We start from the raw sequence: 14,437 nt of genomic DNA on the forward strand, positions 1-14,437 counted from the left end.
TCTGTGCAGGTGCACTCCTGGTTTGTCTCTGTGTGTCCAAAATGTCCTCCTCTTATAAGGACACCAGTCAGATCGGATTAGGACCCACCCACCCCAATGAGCTCATTTTAACATTCGTCACCTCTTTAAAGGCCCTCCTTCCAAATACAGTCACACTCTGAGGTATAGGGGGTTAGTTAGGGTTTCAGCATATGAATTTCAGGGGACACAGGTCAGTTCCGAGAGTCCCCCTACTTACCCCCCCCCCCCCCAGTCACATTGCCACCCACTCTCCCAACTCTGGGCTGTGCTTGACACACCAGAACATGCCACAGTTTTCTACCTGCCACCGCACCCAGAATGCTTTTGTCCAAAATTCTCTAAAATGCGGTTTAAATGTCACAGTCCCCATGCAGTGTTCCCTGATACGTTCTCCCCTCCCTCCTAGTGCTCACACCCTTCCTCAGTGTCATCATGCCTCATAAGTGCCTAGTGTCTAGCAGGTTTGTTTATGGGTCTTTCCTGAGCTTGTCATGCTCTTTTGACTAACACAGAGTGGGCACTCCATAAATTGTCGAGGGAACAAATGAACGAGTGAGTTGAAAGATCAAAAAATAGTTTGGGGGTATCCTTTAATAATCCAGGCCAGAGATGATGTTGGCTTACAATCTGGGAACAGTAGAAGAAGTGAATAGTTCTTTTTCAAGTGTCATGATCTCATGGTTCGTGGGTTCAAGTCCCATGTCAGGCTCTGTGCTGAGCTCAGAGCCTGGAGCCTGCTTCGGATTCTGTGTCTCCCTCTCTCTCTGTCCCTACCCCGCCTTGTGCTCTTTCTCTGTCTCTCAAAAATGAATAAACAAACAAAAAAAAATGGAGTAGAATTGACCAGTCTTGGTAGTAGATTGGATGTAGAGCATGAAGGAAAGGTCAAGAATGACCAGGTTTCGGGCTTGAGCAACTAGGTAGCCAGAGGTATCATTTATTAAGAAGGGGAGAATGGAAGAGGAGCAAGCCTGGTTGGGGTGGAGGATAAGGGGAGATCAAGGATTCCATCTGGGAATCCACAGACGTCCGAGTGGAGATGCCAGAGTGTCAAATGGAAATAACATGTTAAACTCAGACAGGAAGTCTTGGACAGATATATAAATCGGGGTGTTATTGGGAGTCTTCTAGGGAGAGAACCATGTGGAGGGCCTATGACTGAGCTCAGAGAAGAAAGCTGAATCAAGGCTCAGGGGCCACTTTGCAAAATAGACATAGTCTAGTGCAAAACTAAACGACTATGGTACGAATCTTAACCAGCCCAAAATATTTTAACCAGCAAGAAAGAGTGGAAAGTTGTGAATTTTGTGTCTGAGGAGCATATTGGCTGATAATGCTAGGTTAGCCATAGAAAAGAATTGTCTTGAAAAACCAGTATTTCTTTTGATGGGCCAGTTGATACTGTGGTTAGTGCAGCCTCCCATCCTGCCCTGGGTAAAGTAAACGTTAGTCTCGGAGCGTCTATTTGGCAGGCTGGGAGAAGATTTCCCTAGTGATGTGTTGTAAGATTCTCAAGGGATACATCATGAATGCAGACTTGCAAATAAGTACAGAGCCTTTCCAGACCATTAACAAATTCTGCTAAGCATTCTTCTTTCCTGGGAAGAAAGAGTGAAACAAATAGAATATGCATTTGATTTAATTGATGGCTGATTGATCCGGTCACTCATTCATACTCAGTGTTATGGGCAAACCACAAGTCAGGGTTGAGAGGAAGGATAGTATTTGATTCTTTGACCTCTGAGAGCTTGGGGAGATAATACTAACACGCATGAAAAATTGAATGAGGACGCAAGACAATTTAATAACTGTAGTAAGGCAAAACATTTTAAGTGCCCAGTGGATAGTAGAGACAATATATAGTATAAGAGCCTCGCAGAGGGAGAACTCACCCTCTATCTCTGTTGAAGTAGTCAAGGGAAGCATTTCTGTGCTCACCCGATCCACTTTGGGAAAGTGAATAAAGGGTGCTCTTTAAGGCATCTAGGAAGTCCAGATGGGATGGGATGGAAATCTAGCCTGTGCTTCTGTTGGAAGATGACGTTTAGATCTGCTGCCATCTGTTGGTGAGTGTGGAAAGGAGCCAGGAGTACGGTCCTCAGGTGGTAAAAACGAAAGCTGCCGAGAGGAGCCAGGTGCTGTTACCTGGCTGTCTGGGATAAGGTAGCCTTGGTCTGGTCCATTGTCATGAAAAATATGGTTCTCAGACTAGCAGCATTGACATCACCTGGGAATATGTTAAAACGCAGGCTCTCAAGCCCTACCCCAGACCTACAAAACCAGAATCTACCGTGTAGCCAAATCCCCAGGTGATTCTCACGTTCATTCAATTTTGGAAAACACCAATCTAGTCCTGGTGACTTAAGAATCTTCTGGGCTGCTTCCCAGACTCTCCTTTCTGGAAATTCTGATTGGTAGGACTGGGACTAGAGTTGGAAATTCATATTTTTGAAAAACATCCCCAGATGATGCCTGCCATCGGAAAGTTTTGAAATCTCTCAGTTGTGCCCACATCCTTGGGTCAGGCCAGCTTTCTCACCATGCATACACCTTGCTGTTGGCTTTCTTCTCTCCATTGAAATCAGAAAGTGCTAAATGGTGCTTTCTTGGTTTTCTTCTCTCCAATGAAATCAGAAAGTGCTTAATGGTGCTTTCTTGGTCTTCCTCCTCCCATCCTTCTTTACCTCTTGGTGACTGGTGCCATTTTGACTACCCCTTCCTTTTTGATCTCGATTTCCATTCGAATCTCTGTTGGTAATGGTTTCCATCAGACCAGAGTCTTCCTTCTCACTTTTTCTACTCTTGACTCCTTTTTTGTCTCTCTTCGGGTTATTCTTCTTCCTTGAGTTCTTCCTGCTTCCCTCGCCCTTTCTGGGCTGTCTTTTCCACTCTGTGGCTGTAAATACCATCTCTGTGTAAACAACTTCCAGATCATCTGCCACCCTACCCCTCTGCAGCTCCAGCTGTGTGCAGAAGGTCCCACACTTATTGATAGCGCCACTCAGGCCATGGGTCAGTAATGCTACCCTCAGAGGCAGTGAGTGTATGGGCTTTAGAACCAAATCCGGTTGGAATAATTTGTATAAAATGATAATATGTAGCAAATGCTTAATAAATATGAGTTTCTTTTATAAAAAAAGTTATTCATGACTGATAACTCTATCCAACTGAACTCAATTCCTTGTACCCACCCTGCATTTTCTTAGCTCTGTGTCTTTGCTCATCCTCTTTCCTCTGCTGGGATTACTTCCAATTTTGCCGTCTTTCAAGGCCAAACTGTGTTGCTACCTTGGCCAAGTCTGTGATCAACTCAATCCCAAATCAGCTTTCACACAAATTCCTGTACTTCTTTAACTGTCACTCCGATGGTACTTGAATCACATTATACCTTGTATGGTCATTACTTGGGTACATGGCATCTTCCCTGGGAGACTGAAATCTCCACTCGGGCCAGCTTATGACCTTACGATAGTTTTATTCTCTAAAAGGCGTAGCACTGTGCCTGTCCATCCCGTGCCAGGGAAGCTCAAATGTCCTACTGGGAGGGGATGGGCTGTGTTGGCTTTACATGTGAAAGTTAATCCATTACTCTCCATTACGTATACTAGCAGAGTGTGGAGAATCAAAATAACAGACTGTCCTGATATTACTGCCGTTGGCTTTGGAAGGCATTGAGGTATTTGTGCTTTAGATTTACCTTGCTGATTATGTTTCATCTGGCATACATTAATATGGGTGTGCATTCCATGAGCATATACCATCTGGAAACTAGAAGGGGATGATCCAGAAGCATGCTGAGCAGGGGGAGAAGCTAGGTTAGGATTTTCAAATGTCCTGTGGGGATAACCCGCAGAGTGAATATTCAACCCCAGCATAACTGAGCATTGGCTGTTTTACTATTATTCCTGTCTTAGCTTTCTCTGGTAAAAACCCTTTATAACACTATGGGCATTAGTCAAGGGCATGCGAATTACTTGTCATAAACAGAAAATACTTTAGGTGATGGAGCTGAAACACTTGCTTTTGAATTGATGTCAGACTATTATATAATATGGTACTTTATATTTGTGTAATGATTGGTCATTTATAAAGAGCTTTCGTGTATGTTATTATATCTTCCTGATGCCCTGAGGTAGATAGAGTAGCTCTCTAGCCTGTTTGACAGATGGGGAAACCAGGGTTCAGGGAAGTAAAGTGACTTCCCAGGCTCTCTTAGTTAGATACAAGCAGAACAGGGACCACAAGCCTTTGTCTTTTTATTCTTGGGTCCCAATGCTTTTTCCACTTTACCATGTTCCTTTAATGAACTTCCAATTCTTTTTTTTTTTTTTTTTTTAATTTTTTTTTTTCAACGTTTATTTATTTTTGGGACAGAGAGAGACAGAGCATGAACGGGGGAGGGGCAGAGAGAGAGGGAGACACAGAATCGGAAACAGGCTCCAGGCTCTGAGCCATCAGCCCAGAGCCCGACACGGGGCTCGAACTCACGGACCGCGAGATCGTGACCTGGCTGAAGTCGGACGCTTAACCGACTGCGCCACCCAGGCGCCCCGAACTTCCAATTCTTTAAGATGTTTATTATTATTCACTTGTGACATTTGCAGGTGGTTCCAGGTGTTTCCAATTTTCTGGTGAAATTCATTATTTTCATCTATCTTGTACGTTCACTTTCCATTTTTTAACAAATTCATCAAAAGTCCTTTTAACTCTGAGATCTGAATCACCCATGGATCTGTTTCTATTATCTGTTGTTGTTGTTGTTTTTTCCCCTCTTGGATTTTGGTCATATGGTTCTATGTCTAGGTATGCCTAATAATTTTTTTTTTATTGAATGCTAGGCATTGTATAGGCTATAGACACTGTAATCTTCAAGAGAGAGTTCACTCTTTGCTAGGCAGAGTAAAACTAATGATCTTAATCCAATGAAAGACTGAACTGAGTCCAGACTGCGTTGTGTTTTGATATGGCTTAATCTACGTCTGATTCACCCCTTCCCGAGGGAGTAGCCAGCGTTGAGAGCCTGGCGTGTTCACTGGTTCCCTTCTCTGCTGGGTCCTGATTCTAGTCTTGTCTCTTCAGTACCTTGAAACTACAGGAAAATCTCTGTTTTGATAGATGCTTTGTGCTTAGGTTGTTTGTTTGTTTGTTTGTTTGTTTGTTTTTTGACCTTCTGCTCCATCAGCTTGAGAATTCTGTAAATGACCTCAGGGGAAAACTGGCCATGCATTTGGAGTCGTTTAGATTTCTAATTTTCTCTTTCTAGTCCTAACTCTGTTGGAAGCTTTGCTGGCTTTTTTTTTTTTTTTTTTTTGGTTCCCTAGCAGCCACCCGATGCCAGTGCAAAGCCTGGCCTTCCAGCCTCTCATCCTGTGCCCAGAAATGGCAAATCCCGCCAGGTTAGAAGCTACTAGAGAACATCATAGAGAACATCAGCTCAACTCCCCTCACTTTCCTCTCTCTGTCATTGTAGCCTCTCTGACCCTCGTTGCTCCAACAGGTCTATGCTGCCTTAAAACAGAAGATTATTGTATTTTATTTATCATTTCTCCTTGTTCTCAGTGGAAGTATTGATCTGCCACATACTATCCCGTCCTAGCCGGAAGTAGAAATCAAATGTTTATTATTAACGTCTAAGAGCCACAGAATTTACAAGGGCAATTCTTAGCTGGGAGTCTTGATAGGTGGCCCAGCCTACTGGTGTGAACCTTCCTGGAGGCATTCACTAGAGTGTCTGGGCTGTCCAGCCAGGAAGATGCCGGGAAATGGATGGGTTGTAAGCACGTACCCAGGAGGAAGGCATTCATTAGGCTGAGGAATGAGCTTTCGGCAAGCTCAGGAGGCCTCGCCACTCCATCAGGTTTCTAATGATTTTGTCAGAGTGTTAATCCCCGGGGTGAGCAGCAGCATTTTGATATCAGCAAACAGATTGTGTTTCAGCCCAGATAACCCAATATGGAGTCCTGCATGAGAGCTGAAAATAATTTGTCATATTTTAATGGGGTGGAGAGAGGCTAGGCCGGATAGCTTACAATGGAAGTAGGGCGATGGGGCTCACTGTGAGGGTGGGATGGCCGAGAGGCACTGGACAAGGGACTGGCCCCTGTGTGGACCCCATTGGAGTGTGCTTATGTGTGTGGGTGTGAAAGAAAGAGAAAATGCATGCACAGAGAGTGCTTCCGGGATGTTCCCTTCTATCGCAGAACCCTTTATGGGTGCCCAGTGTGGACCAGGTCCCAGGAATACAGAGATAAATAGAAGACCAGAGTCCAACCCTTAAGGACCTCACAGTCTGATGGTAGAGGTTGACAAGTAACCAGATGACTAATAACAGAGGTGCTGGGTTCTGGATGCAAGAATGCCCCTGTGGCATTGGGAGCACAGGGCAGGGACAGGGCTTGGGTGGGCCAGAAAATGCTTGAGCTGACCTCTGAAGTGAGCCGAATGGATGGGGTGCAGAACATTCCAGGCAAAAGGAACAGGTTGAGGAAATGTGCTGCTCCAGTATTGCTATAACGTGCCCATGATTTTGCAGAAACAGAATTCCCATGGTCACTGCCATTACCTTGGTCTTTCTGACCTCTTGCCTGGGAGAACGTTCTACCTGCCTCCCATCTCCCCTTCTTGAGTCTGTTGTACACCATGCACCCGTGTTTTCTTTCTAACATGCAGACCTGGCCATTGTTCACAGCTCAAGAACTTCCTAGGGTTTATAAAGTAAAGTACATAATAATTGGTGTGGGTTAAGCCCTTCTGCCATCTGACCAACACGTACTTCCCTTTTACTGTCCTCTTCTGCACCCTCCCCAATCCTACCCTGGGGCCCTGTTCTCTAGTTTTACTGGGCCACTCACCCTTCCTGCAGACATGCAGCTTTCTCCTGACCCCCTGGCTTCGGCTTTGTTCATGGCATTCCGTATAACTGATGAAATTCTACTCTTTCCTCGACACCCAGATCGTATGTCACCTCCTCTCTGAAAACTTCCCTGATCCTCCCCATCAGAATGATTCATTTCTCCTCTGAGCTACCTGATAGTTTGCTCTTCCTTTAACAGACATCACATGCCGCCTCTCTTACTGTGTTTTGTGCCGTCTATTGGTAGCAGCCCCGACCTGCACCAAGGCAATCTCCTTGAAGGCAGGGAGAATGCCTTTTTCATCTCGTAGCCTCCATCAGCCTCACAATGCCTGTGCGTTCCTGGTGCTCGATAAATATTTATTGATCGAATGAATAAATGAGTATTGAATGGGCTTTCTATGTGTTTTGCTCCAGGTGTCTCTTATTGTAATTAAAGTTTTTTTTTTTTGAGTCAATTTCAGGCAAAAAGCAAGATAAATTTTATGTGAGCTTTGAGAAGCACTGTAAAAATGATTTATGGTTGGGTGGGAGGATCTGTGCAAACAGGTTGGGGAGATGCTCACAGGCAGCGTCGGCCGGAGCTTGTGCAGAGGCACGGCTGCCCTCGGCAGCCATAGCCAAGGCCGGAGGCCCTCAGGCAGAATGCCGCGCACCCCCACCCCACCCCACCCCCGCCCCAGGCCTGGGAGAGGCTTTAGAGTGTGGTGTTCAAGTACTGCATGAAAATGCTCACTCCTGAGAGTGTGTTAGGGCGCTCGTGAGTAGCATTCACATGTAATAATACTCTGCAGCCCTGTGTTTGGGGATGGTCCTTTTGTGTGGGGCTTGTGCTCTTAGGCACATTTGCACCCGTGGGGATAGCTCTTGTCTAGCACGTTCTGTCACTGCAACCCTGGCAAAGCCCACACGGGGCTCAGACTCGTGACCTTGGCCTCCTGGCCTCATGCTCCAGCCGGCCGAACCAACGGCCGCAGCAGGAGCTGGCTGCACCTGTCTCTCTCTGTTTCAAGAGCGAAGTTGACGCTGGGCAGCTGGGCACCGGGAGCCAGGGCCCTGCCCGTCCTGAATCGGATGCCTGGAGACAGCAGTTCAGCGTGGAGAGTGAGAACACCTTCTGAGCAGCCGAGATGGGTCCCGAAGGGGCCGTTTCTCCCAAACGGGGACAACAGCCCTGGGACCTGTGGCTTTCACTTTCTGATGACTTGGCATCAGCAGCCAGGTGCCGTCTTGTCCCCTAACTCCCCGCCCCCCCCCCCCCCCCCAGCCATTGTTCCCAAGGTCCAGATTTAACTTTTTCTTATTTTAGTTTCAGGCCATTTCTTCTTTTAATGGTGTCCCAAGCTGCCTGAAATAATTCTTGCCCTTCTTTTATGTGGCTCTGTCTCGCATATTTATGGGAAGTTATCATGTCCTCGTAGGGCCCAGTTCTCTGGTTTCCACATATTATGTGCCTTTAACCTCCCTTTATAGGTCAAGCCTCCTAATTCCTTTAATCATTTTTATTACCTTCCGTTGTATTCAGTCTCCCTCCTTAGCTTCTTGTAAAAACAAGAGGGCGAAAACTTCAGAGTGTGTTCCAAGAATGACCCAAATGGGGGGCAGTCGGGGACCCCTGTTTTGGAGGCTAAAACTTTACCTTCCCGTACAATGGGCTTATTCTCACTGTGACCCAATTCCCCGACTTGGGATGGGGATTAGGAGTCTGTAAGTGTGTAGATGCTAAGGTCGGGAAGATTGAGAGTGGAAGGAGGAGCGAACCAGCAGGTACCAGTGCCTGGGCACTGTGGTGTCACGGGCACAGTGTGAAACTTCCACATGCGTTATCTCCGTGATTCACACATAAGCATATATGTTGCTGCCTCCTTTTTGCAGTTCAGGAAACTTGAAGCTCAGCATTGTGAGGCTGCTTTCCCTAGAGTATATAGCTAGTGAATGATGCATCTGGGATTTGAACTCAGGCTGTGAGGCGACTCGAAAAAAGTCTGTCTTTCCACTCTATGCAGCCTCTTTTAAAGAAAGTGGGAGAGAGGGTTTTGCAAAGGGAGTAGCATTAAGTTGAGGACTCTGTTTCCTTTGTCTTCATTGAACCCAGCTTCTGGGGGCTAGTGGCTTTGTTCTGGCATGGTCTGATAGGAAAAAAAAAAAAATCCAGACAACAAACTCACTTGTTTTAGTCCTTAAGCCTGTATCCTGAACTCAGGTTATTTCCCGCCTCTTGTGCAATGGGACGCGTGTGCCTCCAGCTCCCCTGCCCTTGGCCTGAGGGGCACATTGGAGCTACTCTTGTAGTCCCCCACGCACTGTAGAGCTGGATGGAGCACATTCTGTAGCCTAGAGCTTAGGAATTTTCCCCTTAGGTTGACACTGCACCCAACCTTTCACTGCTCCCCTCTGGGGCTGCTGTGAGGGTACCCTCCTTATGTTGTGTGTATTGGATTGGCCTGAGCATGGCCTCTCTCTGGGTGGCCTCCCATCCCATCCTTTCTGAGACCAGCCAGGCAACAGAGGGAAGACAGGATGGCCCAGCATGGACAACTAGCCAAGTTTTAGTGGTACCGGCTATAATGGCTACCTTCCCTGTTGCACGGTGGGAGGTAGGGAAGGGTCTACCATACTGGTGTATATGCTGGGATGTAGGAAGGGTCAACTGTGCTCATGTACTTAGTGGGAGCTAAGGAAGGGGCCACTCTACTGGTGTCCCCACACCCACCCTGTCATAAGAGTAGACCCACAAGAGCAGTGCCCCGTCAGAAAATGTCACGGGAAAGCCTTGGCTCATCCATGGTGGAGACACCGTCTGTTCAGAGCACCCTCAGCTCTGGGGAAGGTTTTTGAGGGGGTCTCAGTTCTCAGAAATAACTGCATGGGGGCACATGCACTCACTTCAAAACCCAACTGTGGTCATCGTGCTGGTCTTTTTGCTGGGCATTGGCGAGACAGATGAGTAAGACATGGGATTGGTGTTCAAGGCGTGTGCAGTCTACTGGGAGAAATGACAGACACACAGTCAGATTATGATAACTCAGTGTGGCAGTTGCAGGGAAGGAGATTTGCACCGTGGAACCGGAGGCAAGGTGCCCACCAGCCTAGAACAGGGGTGGCAGAGGCTGGGATGGCTTCTAAGGGAGATGTCCCCTGAGCTGGGTTTAAAAGAAGATAGAAGGATACTCCAAAGGAGAATAAAAAGTAAGACATTAAGGGAGTCAGGGATGTGAGGCTGGAGAGGAATCCAGGGCCAAGCCATGGAGACTCAGTGTGCCAGAGAACTTTGGGAGTAACAGCGAGCTCTCAGAGAGGGGCTAGGTGAGCAGAGTGCCTTGGAAATTTACATTGTATTTATTTTTTAATTTTTAATGTATATTTATTTTTGAGAGACAGAGAGAAAGAGAGAGTGAGAGACAGAGCATGATCAAGGGAGAGGCAGAGAGAGAGGAGGACACAGAATCTGAAGCAGGCTCCAGGCTCTGAGTTGTTAGCACAGAGCCTGATGCAGGGCCCGAACCCACGAACCATGAGATCATGACCTGAGCTGAAGTCGTATGCTCAACTGACTGAGCCACCCAGGCGCCCTAGAAATTTACATTTTAGACAAGTCATCTCAGCGGTAAGCTGGAAGGCATATTTGAGGGTGATAAAACTTTACTTTTTATGTAATTTTTTAAATGTTTATTTATTTTTGAGAGAGAGAGAGAGGGAGAGAGGGAGAGGGAGGGAGAGAGAGAATGAGCAGGGGGAGAGGCAGAATGAGAGGGAGACAGAGGATCCAAACCAGGCTCTGCACTGACAGCAGAGAGCCCAATGCGAGGCTTGAACTCATGAACCATGAGATCATGACCTGAGCCAAAGTCAGACTCTTAACTGACTGAGCCACCCAGGCACCCCAGAGGGTGATAAAAAAGACCAATCAAGAGAAGGTTATAGTAGTCTTTCCTTCCTTCCTTCCTTCCTTCCTTCCTTCCTTCCATCCATCCATCCATCCATCTATCCGTCTGTTCATTCATCCTTTGAACAGGTATTTACTGAGTACCCAGTATGCGTCTGGTACTTGGAGAGTGTTGAGTATGCAGAAGAAAGTAAGAAAGGCAGAGTCCCTGCCCTCCAAAGCTGATCTAGGAGACCTGGACCTGTCTTGTAGAGCAAATAGAGGAAGGACCATGAAGTAAGGAGTCGTTCTGGAGGTCCACTTAGTAGGATTTGGTCATCGATTGGGTGGGGAGGTGGTGAACATGAGGGAGGAGGTAAGGATGTTTCCCATTTTCTAATTAGAATGACTGTAGTGGCTGAGTCAGGACGACATCTCCCATTACATCCCTAGCACCCCAATTAAGTATATAACCTAAGGAAGAGCAGTATGCCTATCATGCAGACTTAGCTGTGAGACAAGTTCACTAGCACCATTCCCTCTTTTCAGCCCGACCACCTTTTATTCCCAACCATAAAAATCCTGGAGCTGCCCCTGGGTGCCTGGGTGGCCAGATGATCCATCCAATGAGGCAGGCATCCAGCAAGGGGCAGGCAGTGAGCGGCAGATGTGGGGGACTGCAGGTGCCCACGGACATCTAAGCAGAGACATATTACTTAATATGGTGCAAACACTGAATACATAGCTCTGGGACATGAAGGAGGGGTCTGGATTTGAAGCATTGCTTTGGCATTGTCGGCCAAAGAAGCTATGAGAGCAGACAGCATGGCTGGGGGGAGAGTGGCGTGGGAAGAAGGACACCGGCCTAAATGTCAAGATACCTTGGCTTGAATCTCCGCTTGGCCATTCATTGGCAGTATGACCTGAGCTCTTCCCCCTTGGAGAGCCTTGGACGCCCTCATCTGTAAAATGAGATGATCAGACCAGGTCAGTGTTTTCCAAACTTGCTTTCAGTGGTTCAACCTTTTGTGCAGATAAAATCACACACAGAATCCCAGTAGGTAAAGATGGAACCGCTGTGGTCAAAGCAGAGCATCAGCGGCTTAGGGATGAGGTTCCCTTCTCCCTACCTCCCAACACCCTACTGTGGCCCCCAAGGGTATCGTGGGGAGCACATTTTGAGAAATAGAAATTAATGAGGTTGTCGAGGTCCCTTCCATGCAGCACCGGCCTCCTGGAGCCTGATTCATAGGTCACTGGGGTGTGGTTAAATAGACACTTGAATCTCCCGGAGGTCACCGTGGGGCGAGCGGGAGGCTAAGGAGAAAGAGGAGGCCCGGAGTCTATTCTCACTCCCCTCCAAAAAACTCAGGATAATTTGTATCTTTCTGTAGCCTCATTAAAATCCAAGCCCTTTAATTTGTTTCCCTTAAAAAAAAAAAAAAAAAGAGAAGGAAAGAAAAGCAGCACAGACCATAAAACACTGCAGCCTTCCCTAATGTTTCCCCATTCCCTCCTGCGGTTCTTATTCTTCCTAGTTTATCATCCTCAGGCTTGATCACAGGAACCTTATTATTTCCTTTTCCCCTCCAGAGCATTTAGGAAGGTTAAAAAAAAAAAAAAAAGCCGAAAAAAACGATCCTGAGCTTCAGCTGAGGCTACTTCTGCTTCTCACCCCCTGCCCCCCACCCCCCATCGGAGGCCTGTGCCATCTATGATCACAGTCCCACGGGAGGAGACCCACAGACCCCTGGCTAAGAGCCCTCCTCCTGCTCCTCCAGGCCCGGGAGAAGGTGGGGGGGTGGGGGGGGAATCCCTCACACAAGCTAAGCTGCACCTGTAGACAGAAATGGGTGACCTGTGTTCCTAGCTGGGAGTTTACAAACTGTTGCGTGACCCCAGAGGGGCTGTCGATGGGCCAGTGGCCTTCAGCTCTGGTGGCCCTGGGCTTGTGCTTGGAGGCATTCTGTCTGCCACTACCCACCACCACCCCCCCTGCCCTGCCCTGCCCTGCCCCAACTTCCAGCCTGTCATGGCGTCAGTCTGTCCTTCCAGAGAGGCCCTGGCTCTCCCTCCAGCCAGGGTGACAGCCATGACCTGCCAGTGAAGGGCCTCCTGCGGCTTGCCTAGGGATTGTTTCCAAGGCACATATTTCACCCAGGCCCCCCCCCGCCCCCCCCCCCCCCCCCCCCGTGAGAACGACTCACTCTGTTCTCACTGTGAAGTTGGAGGGAGGTTTCTCTGGCCACATCGAGACGTTAGCTCTTCGGTGCCAAGGGTGCTTCAGGCCATGCTTGTCAGAAATTTCATTTATGCAGAAGAGGGAGAGAGGTCAGCCTGCGGGATCTGGCCTGGAAGGCAGCCACGGGTGGGGAGGGTGGAGACGGGCAGAGCCATCCCTGCCTCATTAGTGCAGCCAAAGCCCCGTCTTGAGCTGAAGCGGCAGCAGGCCGACGCCCTTGGTGACCAGGGTGAGTTGCAGTGTCATTAGAGCAGTCTGGCTGGATGTCGATCGGCCCTGTCGAGGCCTGGCGGGTTGGCAGATGGAGTCACCATGCAGACCACTGCCCGTGGACCCAGCTGTGTGCCGCCCCCAAGGAGCCCTCTGACATGAGAGCACCGGCGTGGGCCCGAGGGACCTCGCACCAGCCACGCAAAGCCCTGCTCCGTGGTCTGCCAGGTGGAGCCAAGCACGAAGCTCTCACATGCCTGTCACATGCCTGGGGGCCTGGACACTCTTCTCCTCCCGAGGGGACCTCCCTTCGTGCTCTTCCTGAAGCCCCTGTTCCAACAGCACACCTCCGGCTCTCTCTCTCTCCAGCAGAGGGATCTGGGCTACCTTCTTCTGCAAGATGGGAGCGCCTCTGTGACTTGTCCTACAAATGACAATAGAGCTAACGAGATCTAATTGGCTATTAAAGGAGAAAGCAGCCCTATGGATGCTGCAGGCTAATTAACCCTGGGAGTGCAGAGCAAGAGGATGAATCTCCGCAGGGGCTGTGTATGAGCATGTCTGTGCCGAAGTGTGTCTGCCCCAGTGGCAGCCAGGGAGAGACACGCACCCACGTGGTATCTTACAGTCCTGCTCGGTGGGCAGGGAGGGACAGGGCCCAGAGCATCAGACCAGGATGGAGCCTCAGAATCAGATCCTATGCACTCAATTCTGCAGATGAGGAAACCGAGGCCCAGGGAGGAGGTGGGACTTCCCAAAGCTACAAAGCCAGCTGGAGCCAAGACTGAACTTGAGGTTTAGGAAGGTCAGTCTTCCCTGCCTCGCGTCTGGGACAATGTGTGCGGGTCCCACACATCTTGAGGTGTTCAGGGTCTAACGAGGGAGGCGGTCTCTACAGATAATTATAACCCAGTACGCACAGCACTGGAGGCACGATCTGAACTGAGCAGCAAATGCTCTGCTCTGCCCAGGGACACAGGAAGGCCTCCTAGCGAAGGTGAAGTCTAAGCTAAATTTTCAGCAAGGTGGTTCTAGAAAGAAAGATCAGGGGAGGAGCCCAGGAAGCTCACATTCAGTGAGGCCCAAAGTGAGAGACCTGAGGTCAGAGAGGGGCTTTGAAGCCCTGTGTCCAGCATGGAGTCAAGGTGTTATCCTGGGAGCGGTGGGGACTCAGTGTAGGTGGGGGCTTCCTCATGATTCTATTTGGAAGGGAACCAGGGGCAACCAGATGGACTTGGGATAGTGC

The 14,437-nt window shown here is 48.6% G+C and overlaps 1 protein-coding gene and 1 long non-coding RNA gene across 2 annotated transcripts in view; one reads left to right on the top strand and one right to left on the bottom strand.

Moving 5' to 3' along the window:
- The window catches only part of GRIK4 (glutamate ionotropic receptor kainate type subunit 4), a 305,096-nt gene that overhangs the window by 25,180 nt on the left and 265,479 nt on the right, over positions 1–14,437 (top strand). The window lies entirely within an intron of this gene.
- On the bottom strand, positions 11,312–13,120 carry LOC125176594 (uncharacterized). The gene is made up of 3 exons (XR_007156337.1): positions 12,947–13,120; positions 11,621–11,701; positions 11,312–11,436 (listed from the first exon to the last, which is right to left on the bottom strand). It is a non-coding gene; the product is annotated as an uncharacterized LOC125176594 (long non-coding RNA).

The sequence above is a fragment of the Prionailurus viverrinus genome, chromosome D1 (assembly GCF_022837055.1).
Source record: "Prionailurus viverrinus isolate Anna chromosome D1, UM_Priviv_1.0, whole genome shotgun sequence".
Classification (NCBI taxonomy): domain Eukaryota; kingdom Metazoa; phylum Chordata; class Mammalia; order Carnivora; family Felidae; genus Prionailurus; species Prionailurus viverrinus.